The 19986-nt window shown below is 40.6% G+C and overlaps 1 protein-coding gene across 4 annotated transcripts in view; it reads right to left on the bottom strand.

The window, feature by feature from the left end:
• STAMBPL1 (STAM binding protein like 1) overlaps positions 1 to 10534 on the bottom strand; it is a 60996-nt gene extending 50462 nt beyond the window's left edge. The window contains exon 1 of one of the 4 annotated variants that reach the window (XM_047760235.1): positions 10110 to 10534. The gene's annotated coding sequence lies outside the window, so the exon portion shown is untranslated. Of the gene's footprint in view, positions 1 to 9872; positions 10080 to 10109 lie in introns of those variants that run through there. The other 3 variants (XM_047760239.1, XM_047760236.1, XM_047760241.1) reach the window with 3 other exon arrangements.
• Positions 10535 to 19986: the final 9452 nt, after the last annotated feature.

The following is a 19986-nucleotide window of genomic DNA, read 5'->3' as shown; positions in this document are numbered from 1 at the left end:
TGTAGGCTGGCAGCTGCAGCTCCAATTCAACCCCTATCCTGGGAACTTCCATGTGCCACAAGTGTGGCCCTAAAAATAAATAAAATAAAATAAATAAATAAAAACAAGTATTCATAAAATTAAAACAGTACAAGGTGCCATTATAAAAACTCCAAGGCAGCCCTGATGTATATGTTTTTATGTGAAAATGAGGAGGAATAAATACATAAAACTTAAAAGCAGAAGCACAGATTTGAATATAAAATTAGATTTGGCTCCTAAATAGGTTTTCCTCTAAGTGTGGTTTATTGACCACCCACATCAGAATTAAGAGAAGGCTCCCAGGCCCTGCCCAAATTTACTGAATAATAACCTATGGGGTTGATATGAAGGTCATTCTGTTTTTTTGAGACTAGTTTGAGATGAACTGCCCTAGTTACCTTTCTAAGTCTTTCAATAATATTACACTTGACAAAAGAAAAATAACCCTGATGCCCTAAGACTGTGGTCATTTATATTTCTTTCTACAGCCACATTTTAATGTCTTGAAATTCTCAGAAACTGCGCAAAAAAGTTCCACACCCACTAATGAATCCAATCATTTTCATCTTTCTTTTTTTTTTTTTTCCCCTTAAAGTATTGTCTTGATTCAGTAAGCAGTTTCTCTGACCTGTTTTTTTTAAAAAAACATATGAAGGGTTTATTCCAGACTTCTCTTTTCTAATCTCATTCCATCTACCACTTCCATTGTTCCTCCTGTTAAAGAAAATTTATCTTAAAGAAGATGTGGTACCAGAGTTCCCGTCGTGGCTCAGTGGTTAACAAATCCGACTGGGAACCATGAAGTTGCGGGTTCAATTCCTGGTCTTGCTCAGTCGGTTAAGGATCCAGCGTTGCCGTGAGCTGTGGTGTAGGTCGAAGACATGGCTCAGATCTGGCGTTGCTGTGGCTCTGGTGTAGGCCAGCGGCTACAGCTCTGATTGGACCCCTAGCTTGGGAACCTCCATATGCCGCAGGTGGGGCCCTAGAAAAAGCCAAAAAAAAAAAAAAAGATGTGGTACATATGTATAATGAAATATTACTCAGCCATAAAAAAGGAATGAAACAATACCATTTGCAGCAACATGGATGGACTGAGAAATTATCATACTAAGTGAAGTAGGTCAGACAAAGTCAATAATATTCCATGAGATCACTAACATATGGAGTCTAATAAAAAGTGATACAAAAGAGCTTACAAAACAGAAACAGACTCAAGATTTCAATACCAGCGTTATGAAAGGGAAATGTGGGGTGGGGGAGGAATAAATTTGGAGGTTGGTATTGTCATATACACACTGCTATATATAAAATAGGTAATAAGGGCTTAACTGTGTAGCACAGGGAAATCTACTCAATACTGTGTAATGACCTATATTGGAAAAGAATCTGAAAAAGAATGGATATGTGTATATATAGCTAATTTACTTTGCTGAATACCTAGATAAAACACAAAATTTGTAAATCAGCTATATGCCAATAAAATAAAATTAAGAAAGAGTTCCCACTGTGGCACAATGGGGTCAGTGGCATCTTGGGAATATTGGCCTGGCTCAGTGGGTTAAGGATCCAGCTTTGCTGTGGCTGTGGCTTGGGTCACAGATGCGACTTGGATCTGATCCCTGGCCCAGGAACTCCATATGCTGTGGGGCAGCCAAAAAGAGAAATAAATAAATAAATAAATAAAATAGAAAATTCCCATTTGTAATAATCCCAGGGAAATTAGTATCTTGGTAGATAAGGAGAGTTTCCATAATATAAGAATATATAAGAAATAAAAGGCATCTTATAGCCTATACACTAAAAAAAAGAAAGGAAAAAGAAAATGTATCTTGTGAAACAGTTTATAAACTAACTTTATAAACTTAAAGTTATAAAGAACAAACAGACTGGAAAATGAACTGGAGTCAATCCATCAGAAGATTGAAGCATGAACCCACTGGCTTAAAGGCTTCTCCATACTTCTTCTCAGTGGTTGAAATTCACGCTTCCAGTGTTAAAAAAGACATGACTCCAGCAATGTGATAGTAAAACTACAGGATCCTTAGTTGAGGTGAATTTAACCACAATGGCCACCACTGACTGCAGTTTTCTTTCTGCCTTTAGTTAAAAGGTGCACAGTTAATTATTGTCCTAGCCATTCAAGTTTGAAATTAATGCTCTTTTTAAAAATTCAATGGATTTTATTATAGTTATAGTTGTTCAACCATCATCAGAACCTGATTTTAGAACATTTCCATCCCAAACCCCCAGGCCACCCCTCCCTCCTCCACCAACCTGTCTCCTTGGGTAACCATAAGATTTTCAAAGTCTGTGAGTCTGTTTCTGTTATGCAAATAAGTTTATTTGTATCCTCTTTTAAGCTTCCACAAGTGATAGCATATGATGTTTGTCTCTCACAAATTAATTTCACTTAGTATGATAATTTCTAGGTCTATCCATGTTACTGTAAATGCCATTATTTCATTCTTTTTATGGCTGAGTAATATTCCATTGTATATATGTACATCTTCTTGAACTACTCCTCTGTCAATGGACAATTAGGTTGCTTCCATGTGGCTATTTTATATAGAGCTACAATGAAAAAAATTAACACTCTCAAAAAAGACTCACTCGGGAGTTTCCCTTTGAGTACCGGCAAAGGCAAAACAGGCAGGGAGTGTTCACCCAGAGCCGGAAAGGGTTAAAAATGAGTCATCACTGGCCTCCTGTTTCCAAATAACCAAAGTCAAATCAAGTCAAGCAATCAAAATGAATAATTTCTGATGAATCTCTGAATAGTTACCTCTTGTATGAGCCTGTGCTGAACTTTTGGTTTATTTACTATGTTCCCACTGAAACCTAAGTATGGCAAGTTTAAAAACAAACAAAAAAGCCCCACTAAACTCACCCAAACTCAAATTCCTTCATCCTTAATCAAGTTTAAACTCACAAAAGTTTAAAACAGTTCTTTTAAAAGAAATTGGACTTTAGTTAATATAGTTATGTAATTTATATGAAAGGCTAAAATCAAATGAGGCAGACTATATTTTTAAAAATGAGATCTAGGAGTTCCCTGGTGTCTCAGCAGGTTAAGGATCTGGCAGTTGTCACTGATGTAGCTCAGGTTGCTGCTGTGGCACAGATTCAGTCTCTAGCCCAGGAACTTCCACATGCTTCAGGAATGGCCAAAAAATTTTTAAAAAGAAATTACACAAAAAAGAGATTTAAAAAAGTTTCCTCAACTAAATAGCATCAATAGAAGACCAAGAAAAGCTTTTGGCTCCTTAGAAAAAGCAATACTAGTTACAGATTTCTGAAAGTTATTTACGAGAACAAAGATTATAAGGACTAATGCAATGTTAAAATACTGAAATTAATGATGACATATTCTTTCCCAAAGAAGTTCTGGAGGAATTCTGAATTTTTTATGCTTTGTTGTCATAGCAGTCTTCCCACCTATAATTAAAATCTGTGAGTTCCCGCTGTGGCACAAAGGGATCAGCAGTGTCTATGCAGTGCCTTTGCAGTGCCGGAACTTAGGTTCAATCCAGGGCTGGCACAGAGGTTTAAAGGATCTGGCATTGCTGCAGCTGCAGCTGCAGCATAGGTCACAACTGCTGCTTGAATCTGATCCCTGGCCCAAGAACTCAGTATGCCGCATGGCAACCAAGAAAGAAAAAAAAATTCTGGCTTTTTTTTTTCTTTTTTCTGCCTTTCTTTCTTTTTCTTTCTTTTCTTTCTTTCTTTCTTTCTTTCTTTCTTTCTTTCTTTCTTTCTTTCTTTCTTTCTTTCTTTCTTTTTTTTAGGTATAAAGTTCAATATAATATTAGCTGCAAGTCTAATAATAAATAAAAAAGTCCAGCCTCTTATAATCAGATGTAATTATTCCAACAAGTCAAAGAACAGCTAAAATTTGGTCTGCTTTACTCTATAAAATATTCTTTTTTTTTTTTTGCTTTTCAGGGCTACACGTGGGGCATATAGAAGTTCCCAGGCTAGGGGGTTGAATTGGAGCTACAGCTGCCAGCCTACACCACAGCCACAGCAATGTGGGATCCGAGCCGCATCTGTGACTTACATCATAGCTCACTGCAATGAAGGATTCTTAACCCACTGAATGAGGCCAGGGATTGAACCTGTATCCTCATGGATACTTGTTGGATTCATTCCTATTGCACCTCAATGGGTATTCTTACCTCTATAAAGTATTCTGAATGAAAATTGTTATGAAATGTCATCATAACTTCACCATGGCTCATGAATGGGAGATGTACGAGGCTCTGGGAGCGTGGACAAAGGTGGAGGCATAGAAGTTTTTCAGAATACTAATACCTTTCCAATAGTAAAATGTACACAAACTCATTTATAATGTCTCCTTACGTCCGGTGATTCTTTATATATAATGTAAATGTTTCACTAATATAATGTATTATATAGTATACACTACATATAATAACTATAGTATATTACATATATTGTATAATGTATGCATTATATATAATGCACATGTTACATTATGTATATACTACATACATTGTATAAAATGCATGAATATATATTATATAGCTAGATATTACATTACACATTATATAACATATAATGTATAAAGTTACATTATATCAGAGAGACATATCCTCCTGCCTCCAGCAAAGGATCACTAGGTATAAGGAGAGATGTTACAAATGAATATGTATTGTACATGTCAACTGTTAGCAAAAACAAAAAATAGGAATTCCCATCGTTGTTCAGCAGAAACGAATCTGACTAGCATCATGAGGAAGCAGGTTTTATCCCTGGCCTCACTCAGCGGGTTAAGGATCTGGCATTGCCATGAACCATGGTGTAGGTTGCAGATGCAGCTCGGATCTGGCGTTGCTATGGCTGTGGCCAGTGGCTACAGTTCTGGTTCGACCTCTAGCCTGGAAATCTCCATATGCTGCGGGTATGGTCCTAAAATAAAAATAAACAAACAAATAAAAATAAACTATTAAAAATAATTTGGGGGGCTGCGCCCACAACATATGGAAGTTCCTGGGCCAGGGATTGGACCCACGCCATAATAGCAACCTGAGCTACAGCAGTGACAACTGCCAGATCCTTAAGCTGCTGAGCCATCGGGGAACTCCAAATCACCTATTTTTAAAGGATATGTAAAAACACAAATTGGAACACTTCTTAATAAAGAATTTAATGAAAAATACCATTTGCAAAATCCCAAAACATCAAGGAAAAATTGCAAAATATTTGTCCAATAATCTGGGTACTAATTCTATATAGAAGATAACAAACTCTACAGTGGAAATGACTGGAGCTCCAGATCTCTATGAGGACAAGCCCCCACTTTTTTTGCTCCTGTGTCCTCAGCACGTAGCATGCAGTCCAGGGTCTACACAAGTTAGGAAAGCAGACATGGATGTCAGATTATCCGGGTTTGATGCTCAGCTCTATCACTCTATCCCAGAGTATGACCCTAAGCTGTTTACCTAGCCTCTTTATGCCTCAACTTTTTAATCTACAACATGGTATCTATTGCATAAGGCTGTTTAATGAATTAATAACAATAATAACAACAAACACATATAGCAGTTAACCTTGTGCCATTTTTCATTTATACCTAGGCAGGCATTTAACCCTCCACCAAACCTTATGAGATAGAAACTAATATCCCACCTGAAAAGATGAAGGAACTCAGCCGCAGAAAATTTATAACTCACCCAAGGACACACAGCTTGTAAAAGGCAATTCTCATGTCTAACCATTCCATCATCTTTGAGATAACATACATAAAGGCTGAGTACAGTGCCTGGCATATAACACATGTTTAATAACTAATATCTATTAATAAATTTTGTCAAATGTTTACAAGATTCTGAGGTTACACCTGGGCTTGGCAAGAAAGAATGCTGTGGTCAACTGGGGATGTCTTCTGTGGATGACAAATATGCACATGATCACATTGTGCTCCAGGTTCACTATTCCTCTTCCACGTAAAACAAAGAACATTGACGTCTAGCTGTCTGAGGTTTTCCCTTCTTCATCTCAGTGTTGCTGGGATCTTATATCAGGCTGTCACTAGCTGACACCAGATTACCACCTCTATGCTCTCCTACAACTCCCTACCCAGTTGCAAAAGTGCTCTTCTGAAAAGATGCTTTCATCACTTACTCCTTTCAAGGAAAATTCTTTGAGTTGTCTGTCTCATTAAAATCAAAATTCCACCCCCTTGCTTTCAAAGGCCTTCGTAAGACATGGAAGGAACACGCCTTTAACTCTAGTTCAGGTGCTCTGGGGCCTACTTATCAAATGAACACGTGATAGAATGGCTATGTTTCATTATGCAAAAATAGCCGTTCGTGTTACTTCAAAACAGTGATAAGCAACTTTTAAATTTTGTTTATTTATTCTTGACACAGCCTGATAAGGGCTCATTTGATCTTCATTCAGAATGAAACAAGCTTGATTGCTGGCCAAAAAGGGAAGAATATCAGAGAGAAAATCTGCATTACTAATATGTACCATAATGTTAATATCCAGGCAAATTTCAGTCAGCTTTCTAAGTTTCATCCTGAAATTAGATCATGAATCATAGGGGAAACCCCTAATGACTGGAGATGGAATCAGAACTATTATTTTAAAAAGGAGAAGGGAGTTCTCTTGTGGTGCAGTGGATGAAGGATCCAGCATTGTCACTGTAGTGATTGGGTCTCTGCTATTGCATGGGTTCGATCCCTGGCATGGGAGCTTCCACATGCCACAGGTCCGGGGTGGGGGGGGGAGAGGAAGATATAACTCGAGATCATATAATGCACCCATTTTAAGAGTATACTGAGAAGTTTCCATCATGGCTCAGCAGTAATGAACCCAACTAGGATCCATGAGGATGTGAGTTCAATCCCTGGCTTCGCTCAATGAGTTAAGGATCTGGTGTTGCCATAAGCTGCGGTGTAGATTGTAGACATGGCTTGGATCTGGTGTTGTTGTTGGGGCTGTGGTGTGGGCCGGCAGCTGCAGTCCCCATTCAACCCCTAGCCTGGGAAATTCCATATGCCAAAGGTGCGGCCCTAAAAAGAAAAACAAAAAAAAAGAGTATATTGAAAGGCTAACTAATCAATCAAAACATATGAATTACTGGTGCTAATATAAAAAGGCTGCATTGTTTGTATGGTTTTTGTTGCTTTTTTAGGGCCACACTCGTGGCATACTTAAGTTCCCAGGCTAGGGGTTGAATCAGAGCTACAGCTGCCAGCCTACACCACAACCATAGCAACACAGTATCCCAGTCACATCTGTGACCTACCCACAGCTCATGGCAGTGCTGGATCCTTAACCCACTGAACGAAGCCAGGGATTGAACCCACATCCTCATGGATCCTAGTCGGGATCGTTAACCACTGAGCCACAAAAGGAACTCCCTAAAAGGGCTGTTTTAATAAACTCAAATTACTAAGTAATCACAGGTCTGAATGAATGTTCATAAGCCAAATACATCAATGGATAAACATAACATGTAATTAATTTAAAATTCAGAAAGAAAATTGAACATGAACTTTGAAGACTTAGCAATTTACCTACTACATGTTTAATGGGCTTTTCCACTTAGCATGAGGAGATGTAGGATTGTACTGGAAGTTCATCTGACTTGCCTAGAAAAGCAACTAATTTCTGACAAAAGGCATATCCAGATCATTCCTGAGTTGAACATTCTGATGTCAACTCAGGACTTTTGAATGTATACTCAACACATCCAGTTGGGCGATTCACAGGTTTAGAGAGCTGAAATAAGCAAGTCAGTGTTTTTTTGTTTTTGTTTTGTTTTGGAGGGATTGTTATTGTTCCTTCAGCTAAGGAAGTTGGTCCTAATTGACTGTGTCAGTTGGCTTCAATTTGATGAAATGTTTCATGATTCATATAAAGTTAGGGCTCAACATAATCAATACCAGAAGAAGTGATGTAGTAAGGTTGGGAATATTCAAGAACTGGTATTCATTTAATAAATATTTATTGTACAGCTGCAGTCCATTAGCCCTCAGGGACAGAAAGCTAACTCTCATATTTTCAGAGATGACCATGAGTCATTTCTTGTAGTTTCAACTGAAGGTACTCCTAAATCTTTCACAGGATTAAGGAAAGAAGGCTAGGATTAGACAGAATCACAAGTCCTATGGTTTAAAATGTGCCTAGTTGATAAGTGTATTCTCCAGGCACCTGGCATTTCCTGGGCAGCATCTACTATTTCTCCCACCCCTCGGATTTTGAGCAAGAAGTACTAGGTTTTTCTTCTCTGTAAAATGCAGTCTCACTCCTGAGACTGTAGCTGTAAGTAGGCTTCAGAAGAGTCCTTGAAGGAGGAACGTGATCAAATTGTATTTAGGTTAAGTCCTATGTGCCGAAAGTAAACAGAGGTAACTATTACTACAATTCTTTAACTATTTCTATCACTCCTCAGAAGCCAATCCCAGAAAGAGTCTCCTCTCCAGGAGCAAAAATCTCTCTGCTGAGGACACCCTTGGGACAAAAATGCTCCCATTTCTCCCTCCAAGCCACCCACTGGGAATGAGTCCTACGAAACAGGGTGAAAGAAGGCAAGACACTGGCCCTAAAGATCGCAATACCCATAAAGAACTAGGATTCTCTATCTGCTGATTTAAATGGTGCTTATTTTACAAGAGTATAAGGAAATAAAATTCTTCTTAAAATTCCCAAGAAACAGCTGACACATAAATTCCAGTTGGGGTAGTATATTCAAGAGCAGATTCTCAAGGCAAGCAATTTGCTGTATATATGCTTGAATGGAGAAGAAGCAGCCAATTCCTTTTCCAGGGAGATTCCAATTAACATTTCCTGTCTTTGAATGAAGAAGTAATGGAGCAAACAGTAAACAAGAGGAGCCTATTTCTCAAAGGCATTGACTCATAGATATTAACAGTGTAGCTACAAAATTCTTGCTATCATAGAGTAACAGAGTACACTTTTGAAGTTCAATTTAGCACCCCTCCCACAAACATAAGATTGCCAATTGAAAAGAGTCTGGAAAAACATAGAATACAGAGGCTTAATCTGTGAAAAACAACCCGTAGAAAAACTACCCACAAAAACGTGAAACAGGAAAGCAAACATTAAGGCATAATTGATCTGCTGGAACAAATCTGCCATATTGACCTTGACAGGGCCTTGAATCATAAGATCAAAAATCAGCATTCTGGTGATACCCATTACAAACTTGGAAAGGCCTTAAAACCTAGGACTTCATTTTATTCTCAGTGATTAGCAGGATGGCTGGAAAGCAACGTGCTCCTTGGAGCTTACTTTGAAAGATTGCTGTTTTACTTATTACCAAACACTGATTTCCAGACAGCCACCCTCACACTTAAGATTTTTTTCAATCTTCTGGATCAGGTTCTGTTTTCTGAATTACTTATTATTTATTTATTTTTAAATTTCAGTAATAGCACCTTGGGCTCTTGGCTATCACTGGTGTGGGTTGTTTTAGAGTTTGGGAAATCATATTTTAGGGATATGGCACTTCCTTATGCATTTCATTCAAGGCTTTCAGGTAAGGCTTACACATCATTCGGGTGAGGGAAAATGTCTTCAGAGTGATTCATAAAGGGCATAACAGTAAGTACGCATCTTCTAGAAAGGCAGGGCACACATCCTGCAGGGATGCCTGTTTCTCCAACCCTGGTCCCTTCCTTCCCCACACCACGCACCCCGAAAGACAGTGAGCTGGTTTCTCTGAATGCCGCCACCATCTCGGAGGCCACATCCCAAGTTTGAACCAGAAACACATGCATGTAGCTAGATCACTGCCAGCGTCCCGCCCTGTCCCCAGGAGCCACAGCTTCCTGCCTTCCCACCAAGGTGAAACTAACCCCTGAGGGCCGGCTGCGGGGCGGACAGAGGCAGGCGATCCCAGGACTGGCAGGAAGGAAGTGAGCAGCCACCAATTTTTCTTCCAGCCGACCAAGCCCCGGACCACACGTCGCAGGCGGAAAAGGGGCAGGCGCGCGCCAGGCCACCGGGCACACGCACCCAGCGTGCACACTCGCCTGTGCCAGTGCGCGTTCACACTTACGCACACACACAAGCGCACGCGCATGCCTACTCACCAGCAGCCCCTAATGTCCGGAGCCCGCGTGGGACGGCGACTGCAGCGGCTGTCCCCGCGCCTGCCGTGTGGCCTTGGCATCCGTCTGGCCGCTGCAGCCCGGGCCGCGGTGGCTTTTGCTAGACGGCACTGCAGCTGGGTGATATGGCACCCAGCGAACAGGCTCTGGCTCCCTTGCCTTCGCCAACCCTCCTCCTCTTCTCTGCGGACTGATGGAGCTTTGCTAGTTCGACTCGCTGGAGCAGCGTGCTTTCCTCTCCTCCTCTCCTTCCCTTCCCCGGAAACCCACGCGCAGGCCTGCGGATCCTGATCCTGCAGCAGCCGTCCCTGCTGCCGCCGCCGCAGGAAAATAAACTGTCACTGCGATGGTCCCGGCTTCCCCTGCCTTGGCCCCTAGGTGCCGCCTCCGCCTCTGCCTCCGCCCCCTCCTCGTCGGCGGCTGCTTCCCGCAGTCTGCAAAAGACAGCTAGCGGGTGGAAGCAGGTCCTCAGGGTTGGTCTACAGCAAGTGTGAAAAGATTGGGTGGGACTTTCTCTTCTGAAACTGAACGTTCCCTCCTCAGGCCAGAACCACCTGGTTTCTCATTTTGATCCATCGTCAATTTCACTGAGGTGAACCAGAGTAGGTACCTTTTAAGACTGCAGGGTACATGTGCCATGACACAGCTGTATTTGACCATGAACCCTCATACCAGTTGGAGGAAGGATAAGGTTTTGATGAAAATCCCACTTATACCTCGTATGAGGAACTCCACTTAGAGATTTATCCACTAACCCACCACCATCATGAAACACTTTAGTCTTCTTCCCCTCTTCCCACTACGGTACCAGGGTAATGCAAGCTATTACATCTTCTGCATATTATAGTATTACCATGTGCAGTGTTTTAGAGGGATGGGACTGCCCACTGGCAGTACCAGCGGTGTCTTGGCACTAAGCCGGATTATATATGAAATCTTATTTCATCCTTATAAAATGTCCTCTTTATTTTCCCTGTGACTGAGACACAGACAAGCAAGGTAATTTGTCCCAGTTTACCCACCTAGAAAGTTGTAGAGGTTAAGAATTACACTCTTGGAGCTCCCGTTGTGGTGCATAGTATCCGTGAGGACGCGGGTCAGATCCCTGGGTTAGATCTCAGTGGGTTAAGGAGCCAGCAACTGCCCGTGAGCTCTGGTGTAGGTCATAGAGGTGGCTGGAATCTGGCAGTTGCTGTGTCTGTGGTGTAGGCCGGCAGTTGCAGCTCTGATTGGACCCCTAGCCTGGGAACTTCCGTATACCATGGGTTCGGCCCTAAAAAGCATTAAAAATTATATATATATATATATATATATATATATACACACACACATTCTGATATTCTGATCAGACACTAAAGCTATTTCTATTGATTTTTAATGTCTGAACCTAGGAATGTTTAAACATTTTACAAACACTCCTACGGGATGAAACAGACCTTTTTTTGTTTGTTTGTTTTGTTTTTTACTTTTCCTGAGTTTGGTTGGGAAGTTATTACTTCCAACAGAGGGAAGTAACCACAGAGAGGACTTTTCTTAATATGCTTTTCCTGAAGAGACCAAACTTCTAGCCCTGGCTCTGCCACCTGCTGAGCTGTTTGGCCTTAGATCTCATCTCCCTGCACTGGTTTGTGAAATAAAATGTCTGGCTATTACAGACAGCCTGCAGCATTGATTTTTAAGAAGCAGTGGTGTCCTTGTTTTTTGTTTGTTTTTTTTTTCTAACTTTGAATTTAAGTGTAAAATTTAAAATTGGGAAATTTTACAGAAATTCAGACTCTGGGTATGTCCTGGAAGTTGGAAGAACTGGTGATTTTTGGATCACAGCAGGTTCTAGCAGCCATCAGTTGGAGCCAAGTAATAGATGTATCCTTTAGACTGGGAAGATGCCCTTCAATTTTCCACAGTACCCACACTCCTATATGCCCTATCCCACTGATATTGAGGCTATGGTAGACATTCAAGCTTGTAGTTCTGAACTAGATAATCCCATGACCTATTTGACAATCTAAAATTCAGTGATAATTAAGATTAATCAGATTCCTAAAAAAAAATACTACAAAACGAAGAATTACACATAAATATTTATAGAGGCCATTGACCGTGGTCTTGCTGCCTAGAATCCAAATTCTTATAAAAGCCAAAATGGCCCAGCACTCCCTGTCTCCACCTTTAGCAGCCAGGGCACCATCATGTGACCTAAGTTCAGCCCATCGAAGGCATCTAGCCAAGTCTCTGAATCTGGAGTCTGGTTCAGAGAAGAAGAGCCATTCTAGGAATAATTCCATTATCTGTGAAGTAGCTTTTGTGCCCGCAGATCACAGTGCCAGAGGTGAGAGATGGGACTGTCCAGTGGCAGTACCAGTGGTGTCCTAAGTGAGCTGTTTGGGTGGTGTGACCTGTTCTGATTCCAGCTGTTCTAATTCCAGCTGCCTGTGAGCCTGATTTTCCAAACTTCCTTCCTCTGTGGTAGTCTATGCAGTGGCCTTCCAAGACATTTCTCTTCTAAGTTAACCAGAATTGGTTTCAGTGTTTTCCAGGAGAACTCTATCACAGTGGAGCTGAGTTGATCCAAGCTCTGCCTCCTTTTAGTTAACTGAATTAATGAAAATAGGCACATGTTTATTTTTACAACTTTTATCTTGAAGAATTTTTTTCTTTTTCTTTTTTTGGCCCTCTGCGGCATATGGAGTTCCTGGGCCAGGGATCAGATCCAAGCCACAGTTGCAACCTAAGCAGCAGTTGCGGCTGCACTGGATCCTTAATCCACTGAGCTGGGTAGGGGTCGAACCTGTGTCCCAGGATCCAAAGATGCCATGAATCCCACTGTGCCACAGTGGGAACTCTTGTTTTAGAGAATTTTAAAGTATTCTATAATTTTGTTTGCACTTTTAAAGATTGTATTTCAATATTAGTCCCCAAATGTAAATATTTTAAAAGATAAGATTTTTTGCCTCTATCAATTATGTTAACAAAGACTGTATATAAATAAATGTCCTCAGTGAGGATGCAGTGAAACCAGCCCCCTCATCCTGTGGTGTAATTTTGATACACTCTCGGGGAAGAAATTTACCAGTGTGTTAATAGAAACTGTAAAATATACACATCTTCTTCCCCAAAGTACTCCCACTCCCAGGAATTTATCCTAAGGAAATCCAACACGGAGAGTAAGATTTTTCCCTTGAGATATTTATCTCCAACTTTTGACATTAAAGTTATGTTTATGATAAAGCTGCTTATGATACAATGTCACATAAATAAGAAGCACACAAAACAGCATATACATATAATCTCAAGTAGGTAAAAACACAGGAATAACATCCAGGAGAATTTACTAAAATGACCTTTTAGATATTAGACATAGGCAATTATAATTGCCTTCTGTATACTTTATGGTAATTTAAATTTCCTGGAGTTCCCACCATGGCACAGTGGCTTAAGAATCTGACCGCAGGGGCTCAGGTTTCGAGTTTGATCCCTGGCCTGGCACAGTGGGTTAAAGAATTTGGCATTGCTACAGCTGTAGCATAGGGATTCAATCCTTGGCCCTGGGAACTTCTATGTGCTGTGGTTGTGGCCACAAAAAAATTCCTGTAATGGGCATGCTTCTGTTTTATTTAGGGAAAAGAAATATTTGATAGTTAAAATAAGCAATATTGGTAGCCAGAAAAATTTAAGGTTGTATCTATCATAGTGCCTCAATCATAATAAATGCATAATAAATGTTTCAGAAGAGATGGAGGAAGGAAGGGACGTCATACTATTTCCCAAAGAAGGGTGATGAATTAAAGGATTGCGAATTAAAGGATTTGCTTAGTTTATGGTACATTTAGAGACAGGACATTCTAAATTGCTTTATTAAGTAAGGCTGCATTTGAGTCTGTTCCAACTGTGACAAGTGGCAAAACATTAATACCTTTCTTCCTGGATAAGTAACATGGAGCCAATACTATTAGATGTATTTCCTGTCCCATCACATCAGAGGGTAGATCTGTTCTGAGAAGATGGATGAGCCTTAGAATGTTGTTCAAGTCAAAGAGGCATCATTTTGCCTCTGATTAGCCATTGCAAGGAGGTCTGCCACTCTCTTTGGGGTACCCAAATGTCCAGGAATTTGAAGTAGACTGTTTTCTAATAGGATCTCATTTGTTAGAGCTGACAGTGCAAGGAGAAAGTGGGTGGAATTGAATTTACCTTAACGGAGAAACCAAAATTATATCCTTCTACTCCTGTAATTGTTTGATGTTTGCACAGAAAATGGCAGTCCCTCCGGTAATAACTGCCCTTACTGGTGTTCTTTGCTGAGACCAGATAGACTGGAGTTCTTGTTCTTTATTTCACAGATTTAGAATTTCCTAGCTCTGGATTATATTTAAAATCAAGGGGGAAAAAGTGAATGAAAATACCCAACTGATTCTATTGGAAGAAAAATTCATCTCAGAAATTATATACTTAAAATCATGTACTCCAGAAATTACTATCTTCTTGAAAATATGTGTTCTTAAAACTCTGGGGTTTGCTGTGGTTTATACCAAGGATTCTCAAAACATGGCAGTGACCCTTGAGATCTTTTTGACAGTCAAGACTAGCCAGTCTCTTCAACAAGGTCAAAACTATTTTCGTGAATACACAAATCCATTATATGGCTTTTTTCTGCCATCATTCTCTCATGAGTTTTGCAGTGGAGTTTTCCAGAGCTGCACATATGATGTCACCACAGCTGGAATCCAGACACAGACATGAGAATTTCCTCGGAAGCTAGGTGTGAAAGAGATTTATAATCGTTAGTGATTTTCTCACTAATTTTTGTTTTATTTGGGAAACATATATCGTAATGAAAAGGAGATGGTTAGTTTAATATATGATTAGGTTTTTTATTTTTAATACATTGATAAACATTTTAAATTTCTCTTTTATTTTTTAGTATAGTAAAAAATGAATAGATATAACTCACATAAATGAAAGCTCTCTGGAGAGTTTTTAAGATTGTCTAAGACTGTGTAGAGTCCTGAGGCTGAGAAGTTTACAGATCACTAATCTAGGCCATTAAGGAGCTAATAAGTTCTAAATAACCTCCCCCCCCAAACCTCATTGAGGAATGATATCATAACTATGGCAACTAACCTGTGTCAGTAAATGCAGGAAGCAACTGCTTCAAAAATGGAAACACCAGGCACGTTTGACTTTTTCCACTTGTGAGATTTGGTTTGATGCTCTCTTCCTGTTAGTTACTTAGGCTCAGAGACTATTAGGTCCATTCTGTTCCCATGTCCAATATCCTGGATACTAGCTGAGATTTCAGAATTCCTGGAACCTTGTGCTGTCCTAACAAACTGCCCTGGGCTTTATCCCTCTGACCTAGTTTTTCCTTCAGAAACATGGGAATGATGGCCACATTATGAAGGTGGCTATGAGACTCTTAAGGTGGTTATAAAGCTGATGAACATAAATGCATTTTGGAAACTACAATGCGTTTTGCAAGTTACGGAGTCCCCTGGTGGCCTAGAGGTTAAGGATCCGGCATTGTCACTGCTGTGGCTCGGGTCATGGCTGTGGGCTGTGACACAGGTTCAATGCCTGGCCAGGGAACTTCTGCATGCCATGGGCACAGCCAAAAAAAACAAAAAAAAAGTGTTACTACTATTTAACATTTTTTCAACATGCAGGCAGACATTCTTTGTTCAGTTGAAATTATTTGATCTCTTTGATTTAAGTGCATAAGATAAAATATAAATAGTGTTTAGAGTGATAGATGTTTTTCTTAAGACTCCTTTTGCAGGCTAACATATAGATACAAAGGATGTGTGTAGGACAGAAAGGTGGAAGGAGGTGGTAGAAGAACCTCTGACCCTCATTGTCAAAACAATGGCAGCTCCCCTGGGGCTGCTTCATGCAATGGAAATCCCTCCATGGTGAGCTTTGATTATTATTTAACAGCTGTTCAGCAGGTTAAATAATAAAATATCTTTGGTAAGCAGAAAAAAGAATGTCTTTTGTTTACAGAAAAATGTGCCCACTGAAATTTTCACTGGGATAAATAATATCATCCTAAAATACACTTTTTATTTTATTTTATTTTATTTGGCTTTTTAGGGCCATACCCAGGACATATGGGAGTTCCATGGCTAGGGGTCAAATCAGAGCTACAGCTTCCAGACTACGCCATAGCCACAGCAACACAGGATAGGAGGCGCTTCTGAGACCTACACAGCAGCTCACGGCAATGCTGGACCCTTAAACCCACTGAGCGAGGCCAGGGATCAAACCTGCCTCCTCATGGATACTAGTGGAATCATTACCACTGAGCTACGAAGGGAATCCCAACAATTTTAAAATTTTTCTATGGCTATAAGCAAAGAGATGGCCTTTTCCAAGGACAAGTAGTAAAAATAGCAGATCTCTAAATATACATTCAGGCATGTGCTACTGGGCTGAACATTTACTCTCATAAGGCAGATAAAAAAGCATGCGTCTTTTTCTGCTCAGGCTGCTGTAGCAAAATACCACAGACTGGGTGGCTTAAACACTAGAATGTTTTCTCATAGTTCTGGAGCCTGGAAAGTTTATGCCAAAGGTGCTAGCTGACTGGGTTCCTGGTGAAAGATCGCTTCCTGCCTTGCAGACACCCAACTTCTCGCTGTGTCCTCACGTGGGGGCAGGAGGGAGACAGAGATCTCTCTTCCTCTTCTTTTAAGGGCACCAATCCTGTAAGGTTAGGACCCCACCCTCTATGCCCTTATTTAACCTTAACCACTCCCTAAAATGCTGTCTCTAAATAGGGTCACATGGAATCATATTTGAGGGGAGCCCATTCAGTCCCTAGCTGTCTAGTTGCCTTTTGAAGTAAGCGCAAGATAGACTTGAATGAAACCATATAGGATTCTTTATCTCCATGGCACAAAATAATCATGAATCTGTCCTTTTTTGGGGGGTGGGGGGGAGCCACCCCCAAGGCATATGAAAGTTCCCTGGCTAGGAATTGAATCGGGGCTGTAGATGCTGGCCTACGCCACAGCCATAGCCATGCCAGATCTGATCCATGTCTGTGACTTATACCATAGCTCATGGCAATGCTAGACCCTTAACCCACTGACGAAGGCTAAGGATCGCACCTGTGTCCTCATGGATGCTAGTCAGACTTTTTTCCACTGAGCCACGATGGGAACTCCCAAATTTGTCATTGTCATGCCCTTATTTACTCAGCTTCTCTGGCTAAATGTCAGGCTTTGCCATCTTAGGTCATTGTCATCATGCCTTACTTATGTTTTCAGAGGTTCAAATAAACACAAACACACTCTGCTCTCCAAACATAGAAGGGGGAAATTCTAAGAAGTTGTTATTTCCTTTCTTTGATTTAGTCGTTTTTTAAATCAGAGGGATCTTTATCATTCTTTGGGGTAGAACATAGGGTACATTTTCCTGAACAAGCAGAACCTTCAAGTTTGAGAATCAGAAGTCAGCACAGATATCATCTAGACCAACTTCCTTACTTCATAGAAGAGGAAACTGAGGTCTTAAAAGAGGCAGTGACTTGTCAAGTCACTGTAGATAGCACCGCAGCCGAGTCTGGTGTCTGTTCCATTACAGTCAGGAAATGTGGTTAGTTCAGCACTAGCTAGTGTTGTTCGATTGTACCTTTACTGTTTGTACCTTGCTTTCCCATCATCTTTACTGATATACTGATTGTACCACGACATCAGCTGGTTCTCTCAACCCTGTGAAATAGAAAGGCCATATGTGAAGCCAAAGAGGAAAGTATTCTACTTCAAGAAGGGGTACAGAGCAAGGAATGGAGGAGAGGAGACTGTAAATCTGGGAGACATGTGACAATAAGGGTCAGAATTAAAGACCTCAATGGCTACATAGAAGCAAATGGGTATCTGTTACATTTTATAAAGGATAAGTGAATTTGTGAATTTGGATATGAAGGGCCAGGATAGTTAAGGATAAAAAGTGCCTACTTTTAGATGGACAAATTGTACATCAAAGGCAAGTTGTTTAATTCCTCCAGGCCTCAGTTTCTTGATGGGTGAATACAATAACATTCTAAGAAAACTAAATGAAGTCATATCTATGCAGCATCTGACACTCTGTGTAAGGCACGAAGGGGTGCAGGTTTTGCAGCCTGGACTACGAAATGAATGGTGTGATTGTTAACCTAAAGCAATAAAATAGCCAATTATTTTTACCACTATATAGGTTTATTTGGGAGAAGCAAAGAATTGTAATTCGGGACATGCAACTATGGCAAACCGAATGCAAGTCCGATGAAGCACAAGAGAGGAAATTCTACTTTTATAGAGGAGAATGGGAAGTTGGGAGGGGATGTTATTAAAAAAAAAATCCTTTGGAGGAAACTGGGAATTCAAATCACATTGGTTTTTCACTGGCCAAATTGTGACTGTCTCTCATTAGCTGAACTGTTGCCAGACAAGGAAAAAATCTTTCTTCCTCCTGCTAGTGGTTGTAAAGTAGTGTCTCTTCCTGCCAGGGGTGCAAGGGACCTTTTTCTGTAGGGATCTGTATTGATGGCAAATGGTGCAAGTGTAAGAGCTCCTCCTTCTGCCCCCCACCCCCAATTCCATTTTCCTGAGATTTTCTTTTATTAATGTCCACAGTATTATTACCAGAAAAAATCAAGTAATAATGCAGACTATATGAGATAGTGATGTGGTGGAGGTAAATGCAGAATAGCCAAATGAAAATGCCTAGGAATCCGGAGACATTAACCTTAAAGTGCAGAGTTGGAGTCTGTTTGCTGAGTGGTGATAAGTAAAAGCCAGAAAATGGATGAAAACCTCAAGGACGGTGAGTGGAGAAGGTCTGAGCACCACGGATTGGACCTTCACAAATACCCAGGTGTACTGAGCAGCAGAAGGAAGAGGAGCCAGGAAAGGGCCATCTCAGGAGTGAGCCAGACATAACCTAGTGGAGGGGGACTATTAATTGTCTGTGCCAGGCACTGTGCTGAGTGCTTAGCTTGCATCGCTTCACTTTGTCCACACAACCCAACAAAGTGGGTCATTCGTTGAAGTGATTAAGAGAAAGAGCGTTAGTGGCAGACCTTGGTTTGAATCTTAGTTCTGTCACTTGGCTGCTGTGTGACCTTTCAGCAGTGAATTAACGTCTCTCAATTTTAGTTTCCTCATCTATAAAGCAGGGATAATAATACCACTTCAAAGGGAGTTTGCAACTATTCACTGAGCTGGTATACCAAAGTACTTAGCACAGTGATCAGTACCCTGTGGGTACTCAATAAATACTCACCCTTATAGTTAGCAGTGAAAGAGGATTCCTGGTTAGGCGGTCAATCAGGTAGGGGCGGCGGGGGGTAGGGGGAGTCAGACAGAGAGATATCCGTGAGTCATGCTGCAAGTCACAGAGTAATAAATTATGTGTGTGTGGTATAGAGGCCGGAAGGGTAAAGGACACAGAGAGTCTGTGTAGGTACTTACAGACCATTTAGCATGCAAATATCCAAACTCACTTTCCTGGAAAATGATGTGCTCTACGTGTGAGCATTTGGATACTCTTTCAGCCCCAACGTCAGAGCCAAAAGGAGATGTTTGCTAGACTAAGGAAACAAAGTACGCCTGTCAGCAGATGTTTCATTAACCTCTGATTTAATTTGATTGAAAACTGTATTGACTTAGCCTAAGGAGGCTGTTGCAATAGAAATAACTTACTCCAGTATTATATCAGTGCCTAGAGAGTGATTTGAATTCTGGAAGTTCATGGATGATGGGGAATGGATTTATGTGTGATTTTTAGTTTCTTTGTTTTGGGATAGTTTTTCTAATTGTATTATTTTTCTATTCTTTCAATATTTCTGCGAAGAATATCTATTACTTGTGTAATCATG

This window comes from Phacochoerus africanus, chromosome 15, assembly GCF_016906955.1.
Source record: "Phacochoerus africanus isolate WHEZ1 chromosome 15, ROS_Pafr_v1, whole genome shotgun sequence".
In the NCBI taxonomy this organism is placed as follows: domain Eukaryota; kingdom Metazoa; phylum Chordata; class Mammalia; order Artiodactyla; family Suidae; genus Phacochoerus; species Phacochoerus africanus.
This window is presented reverse-complemented; position numbering and strand designations above follow the sequence as displayed.